The 6,594-nt window shown below is 32.3% G+C and overlaps 1 pseudogene; it reads left to right on the top strand.

Moving 5' to 3' along the window:
- The first annotated feature begins 2,981 nt into the window (after nucleotides 1-2,981).
- LOC145634488 (cation/calcium exchanger 4 pseudogene) lies at nucleotides 2,982-4,999 on the top strand (annotated as a pseudogene).
- The last annotated feature ends 1,595 nt before the right edge of the window (nucleotides 5,000-6,594 follow it).

The following is a 6,594-nucleotide window of genomic DNA, read 5'->3' on the forward strand; positions in this document are numbered from 1 at the left end:
ACAATGAGATAAAGATAGTACGTAGTAATATAACATAAGAGGTTCAAGACACGAGCTAATTTGAAAGGTATAAATTTTTATGGGACCCATTTAAGTGTGTGTCATTTCAACCTTATAGTCAATATATTAGTATTTGGGCTTGGGCAATGCCTTGGTTCATTACATATGATTGATTATAAATAAACGTTTTAATTTATGACTTAATTTTCTTGTATTTAAATTTGTTATTCATGTTAATAATTTGGATTCAAAATATAACACAGAGTAATAAATATTACAAACCTTGATGGTAAAATAATCAATTCTAAAATTAGAGGTTACATGTTCAAATCCTTAAATTAGCATAAATGTCCATAATTATATATTAATTATAACATCACCTCTCGATCCTTCATTTTAATTTTATATGAACTCGCTGTAACTGCATATACCATACCCTTTTGTAGTGTTTTTCTTCCTCTATCCATCTTATCGACTGGATGACCGGTAATTAGGGAATGCTTTCAAATTTATGTCATCAAACCATTCTATATTTAAAATTGCATTATGTTCAAAAATTTGAAGGAAAAAATAAAACATACTTTGCAATGTCTACATACATACATATCCGCCAAAAAAAATATATACTATTTCCGTTACACATTATTTGCAACGATTTGACATAAAATAGAGAGGAAAAATGTCTAATCGTTGCAAATAATGTGTAACGGAGGTAGTATCGATCTAGCTATGCTATACTTGCCTGTAAAGGCGCAATCTTTCAAGAGACTATGTCAAGACTCTCCTTACTTAACAATGGTCAACGTGGCAGCTTAACACAAGCAAGTATTGACTTGATTTTCATGAATTGAATTATATCTTTTATGCTTAAATTAAAAACCATCAAGACAATCCATTATAAATAAAAAATAAATAAATAAGCTGAAGTGCACAGGACCTTAGTTATCGAATTATTCACATAAATAGACATGAGTGACATATTAAATACAAAATAGAAAAATAGATAAGTAATGCACGGAAACACACCCCTTAACGCTAGCATTGCACCAGCCACCAGGACCAGGCCATATTTAAACATGCATGCACTTTGTCCTCACCATGAGTCTATGATTTTAAAATTTGTGCACACAAATGAATTATAGTTTATTAACAGTCAATTTTCATAGTCCATACTTAGTTGAGTCACATTTATAATGTTGTACGAATTATACATAATGTCATTGATAGTAAGACAAGAATGGGGTCACACATGTTTGTGATGATCTTCCTTAAATTCAAGTAACGAAGCTTCAAGTGTTCACGAGACAATGATGAAAAACTAACGTACTAGTAGTATTATTGTTACTTAAGGATAGTCCAAATTATATATGTCTCATTTTTGGTGACATTATTCCTTAGAATTTAGCTACATAACCAACTAATTAATTAATCAGATGGACGTTTATTGTTTACAAAATACGTCACCCGAACAGTAAATAGTAAAGAGGGAATTTCCAGGATATTGCTCCAAAGCTTGGTAGTACAGTACTACTATGTTGCATGACCTTACATCCATGCATGCATGCATGACCAAGGTTCCAATGTTCCATCTATATAAAGGGACTCGTACTATAGCAAATTGGAAAATTTTAATTAACCATGCTAATGTACGAGAATATGGGGGATAGGTAATTATTAGTATTTTTGTATAATTAAAAATAAAATAAAAATAAATGCATAGAATTTGAGTATTGATGTTTTGGAGGATTGTGGTGAAGTGTTGTAAAAATGAACCTGTAATTATTAATTATATGGATTAGACCTTGTTTAGCTCATCTTATTTTTACTTATTTTAGAAAAAATAAGTTCAGATCAGAACAAATAGATTCAGATCAGATCATCATTTTATGTGCAATTTTTTTTTATCGCTAAATATCTTTAATTTTGTAATGAAAAAAACTATAAAAATCACATATTAATAAAATACACATTATTACGAATCTAACAAGATCTCACTTGATATATTTTTTCCGTATAGATTATCGTATATTTAAGGTCAAAGTTTAGTCAAATATGACATTTAGATTAGATCAAATCAAACCAGACCAGATCAGTGATAAGTTCAAATAAGCAAAACTAAGGTGAACCAAACAAGCCCTTACTTAATACTCCCTAGCTAGCTCTGTCCCATAATACATGACATAGGCAAAAGCTGCATACATGTCAATGCTCTAGTTTGACTTTACTTTTATATAATCAAATATTAATGAAATATATTTTAAAAAATATATTCTGAAACTTTATACCACCTCCGTTAATGGTTATCTGTAACTTTTGGAATTTTTTATATCTCCCAAATAATACCCCCAAAGTTTCAAATAATCATTAACGGAGGTAGTATTACGTATTAAAACCTATCTAACAACATATCTTATGATAAAATATATTGTTATTATGTTAGTAAAAAATTATGGTCAAACCTAATGCATTAATAGTGAAAAAAAAAAAAATCAAAGTCTCGTGTATTATGGGATGGAGGGAGTACATTATATTTAATACAGAGTACAACGCGTTTTGTGTGCTACTAACCACTTCATGTGAATATGTGATCGCTTGTAAAAGAATAAAATAATCCCTATAACACTGACTAAATAACCCTTGTAATACAAATGAGTAACCCCTGTAACTCTGCTAAGTTACCCTTGTAATATTGGTTGAATAACCCCTTGGCTCAGTGTGACCAACCACACATAAAAGTTGGTATTTCACGTATTCTTTCAACCCTAAGCTGTTATCATGCACGTACTTAACGCATTCCCATAATATTTTGAATAGTATCATTGAAGATAAGAAATTACTCAGAAGCTCACTTTTCTGTACTTATTCCAATCATCATGATTCAGTGATTCACTCACCCTTTACTTAAATTTTGTCAATTTTCTACGACAAAGTAGTACTTCATAAATTTTTTCTGGGGTTTTTTTTTGTTTTGGGTTTTTAAGAATTTTGAAATTTTGATGATGAACAACACTCAATTTCGAATTCTTTTTAATGGAATTTCAACTGTTGTGTTTCTAATTTTCATGTATAATTCAAACATTGCTAAAAAATGGAATTTGGGTAGTGGGGTTTATGATGGTGCAATTATTGCAGAAATTCATGGGGTTTCATCAAATGTTAGTAAAATTACTTTATCTGATTACCAAACTTGTTCCCAGATTTTTAATCATAAGGGTTATGAAAACAGCTGTGATTATGTTTTTGCTCACCCAGAATGTAATTCAGGTGGTTATTTCAATTACATCAAATTTATTTACTGTGATTGCAATAATTACACCATTTTTGGGTACTTAATTCTTGCTTCTTGGCTTGCTGTACTATTCTATATGTTGGGAAATACTGCTGCAAATTATTTTTGTTGTTCAGTAGAAAAACTTTCAGAACTTCTGAAAATGTCTCCTACTGTTGCTGGTGTTACCTTGCTTCCTTTTGGTAATGGGGCAAATGATGTTTTTTCTAGCATTGCTGCCTTCATGGGCCAGGGTTCCGGTGACGATGTCGGAATTAATAGTGTGTTGGGTGGTGCTATGTTTATTTCTTGTGTTGTTGCAGGGGTTGTTTCATTTTGTGTTGCAGATAAGAGGGTGCAAATTGATAAAACATGTTTTATAAGGGACTTATGTTTTTTTCTTTTTGGTGTAAGTTGCCTTACATTGATTTTGATTATTGGTGAACTTCGTATTTGGGGTGCTTTGGCTTATGTGTCAATATATGTGGTTTATGGTATTTATGTTGCTGTAACTGAGATTATTAACAAGAAGGGTAGGGGTTCGAAATTGGGCCAATTGACTCCGTTGCTTCCTGTAGTAGGGAGATTCTTCTCGCCGTGTAATGTTGAAGAGGAGAGCGATCAATCTGAAATGCCCTCGAAATTGCCACATTGGATATGGAATATTAATGTTGCAATCTATTCAGATTCTAAAAAGTCTGCTGTAGAAGATAGCTCTAGGCCTTTGTGGGGTTGGAATGATGATGGGGAGACAAATGTGGAATCACCATATTCGATTTCCAAATTATGTTCAATTTTGGAGATACCCTTAAGTATTCCTAGACGTTTAACAATTCCTATAGTAGAGGAGGAAAGATGGTCTAAGGTGTATGCTATTGCCAGCGCGTTTTTAGCCCCAATTCTTCTAGCTGTTCTGTGGAATACACAGGAAGGGCATGTTTCTTTGAGTGGTAAAATTGCTTATATAATCGGTTTTTCTGTTGGTTTCATCTTTGGTGTACTAGCCTTTTTATACACAAGCCCTGATCACCCACCTCGTAGCTTCTTGTTCCCTTGGGTTTTAGGTGGATTCGTCATGAGCATAACATGGTTTTACATTATAGCAAACGAGCTTGTTGCTCTGCTTGTTTCGTTGGGTGCTATATTTGGTGTCAACCCATCAATACTCGCCTTGACCATATTGGCTTGGGGGAATTCAATGGGTGATCTAATGTCAAACACTGCTTTCGCAATGAATGACAGAAATGGTGTGCAGATCGCGATGTCAGGGAGCTATGCAGGTCCTATGTTTAATACACTAATTGGTTTAGGAGTTTCATTGGTGCTTGCAACATGGTACAAGGGTCCAGAACCTTATGTAATTGAACAAGAAAGTGGTTTGTTCATAACAGTTGGATTCCTTGCAACAGGTCTTATATGGTCTCTAATCGTTTTGCCTCGAAATGATATGCGGCCTAATAAGATTTTAGGTGCTGGCCTCATAGCCATTTACTGTGTATTTCTGTCTCTTCAAGTCAGCATGGCCTTGGTTTCACGCTCTCATTCAATCTGAGAGTAAAACTCGCTCTAACCACTTGAGCTATCTCTTGTACTTCTGTGTTGCTGTTACATATAATTAGATAGTCTTAGCTATAATGTTTATCGCCACTTGTACAGTTACAATACTCACTATGTATTTTTTTGGACTTGGCTCTTCAGTTTCTGATACCAAGCCATTTAAATAAAAGGGATAAGTTGATTGGTTGTGAATTTGGGTTAATGATTCTACTATTTAAGTATCGTATTATATAAGCTCTAATAATGCCTCTAAATTCAATAAGTGACTGCCCTTTTCTTTGCAGTGAGAAGTTTCTTGACTATCAAAGTAAGGAACATGTTTGGAGTTTGTCATAAAAAAATTCATAATACTCAGTATGTCCAAAATAATTTGGCTTGGCCATCAACAATTTAGCCTTTGGTGGAGATTAAAGTGGCATAATAAAATCCAATGTGGGCCTATGGGTTCGTACATCATGGAGTATGAAGTATAATCCAAAACTAGTGGTTAGCCCGGGCGATGTACCGGATCTATAAGTTAAATATTCTTTATTTTGCGTTATAGTTTTCATTTACTATAATAGTCCTAAATACTTTTATTATAGATTTAGTTGAAGAAAATAAATTGTAATAAACTTTAAATTTAAAAAAAAAAAAAAAAAAAAAAAACATGGCCCAAATTAAAGATGGTATGACTTTTTATTCATTTCCTAAAGGAACCCGGGTTCAATTCTTGACTAAACATTTTTTAATTGACATGTACGTTAACGTAAACATTTTTCAATTGACATGTACGTTAATGTATGATTCTCCTTGGTGACATGGACACATGGCAAGGGCGTAGCCAAAGGGGGGGCTGGTGGAGGCCCGGCCCCCTGTGGCCCAATTGCTAGCTCTTATTTTTCAAAAGCTGGCCCCCTTAATATTAGTATAGATATTATTAAAGTGTCACATGTATATTACTATACATGTTATAGCTCAATGGTAGAATAATTATATTTGCATTTTGGGCTAGAGTGTAGTTCGATCCCTGATACAAGCTTTAATCCTTTCATTTTTGTAAATCTTACCTATTTCTTTTAATCCAATCATTCTTTTATTAATACTTTGGCTTCTTCTTTTTTTTTTTTTTTTTTTTTTTTTTTTTTTTTGCCAAACTACTTTTGCTTCTAATCCAATCTTTCTTTTATAAATTTTTTTAATATATGGTTTATGTTATATAGGGAGTAGAATAATACAGTTCAATCATCTTCGACCATTTTTTTATAATCGCAACATATTAAATTTTACACTATTTTACGCACTTTTTTTTTTTTTTTTTTTTACCTTTTTTGTGATTTGTATATTGGGAAACAATAGTCATGTAAGACGTTGTTAGAATTGTCTTGATATTAGTAAAATTTACTAATATATAAGTAAGGTAACATATTAACGCCAACGGTATATATATAAGATACATTATTGACAATCATGAAATTCCTAAAGTAATTTTTTTATTAAAAAAAATTAAATTTATATATTAGTAAAAAACTTATGGTCAAAGCTAATTTATAACAATCTTAAAGTTATTGTGTTGTGAAAAAAAACGTAGGAGATACAATACGAGTATTGTACTATTTTGTTTAATATAAACTTCGGCCCCCCTGAGTCTTAATTCCTGGCTTCGCCCCTGCACATGGTATATTCTTGGTGGAAGATAGAGATGGGTGACACGTGACGTGTATCCTTGATTAGGATCCTCTTTTAATATATAGTGTAGATAATTGGTCCAGCATCAACCTGAAAAATGA

Source organism: Chenopodium album, chromosome 6, assembly GCF_948465745.1.
Source record: "Chenopodium album chromosome 6, dcCheAlbu1.1, whole genome shotgun sequence".
NCBI lineage: Eukaryota > Viridiplantae > Streptophyta > Magnoliopsida > Caryophyllales > Amaranthaceae > Chenopodium > Chenopodium album.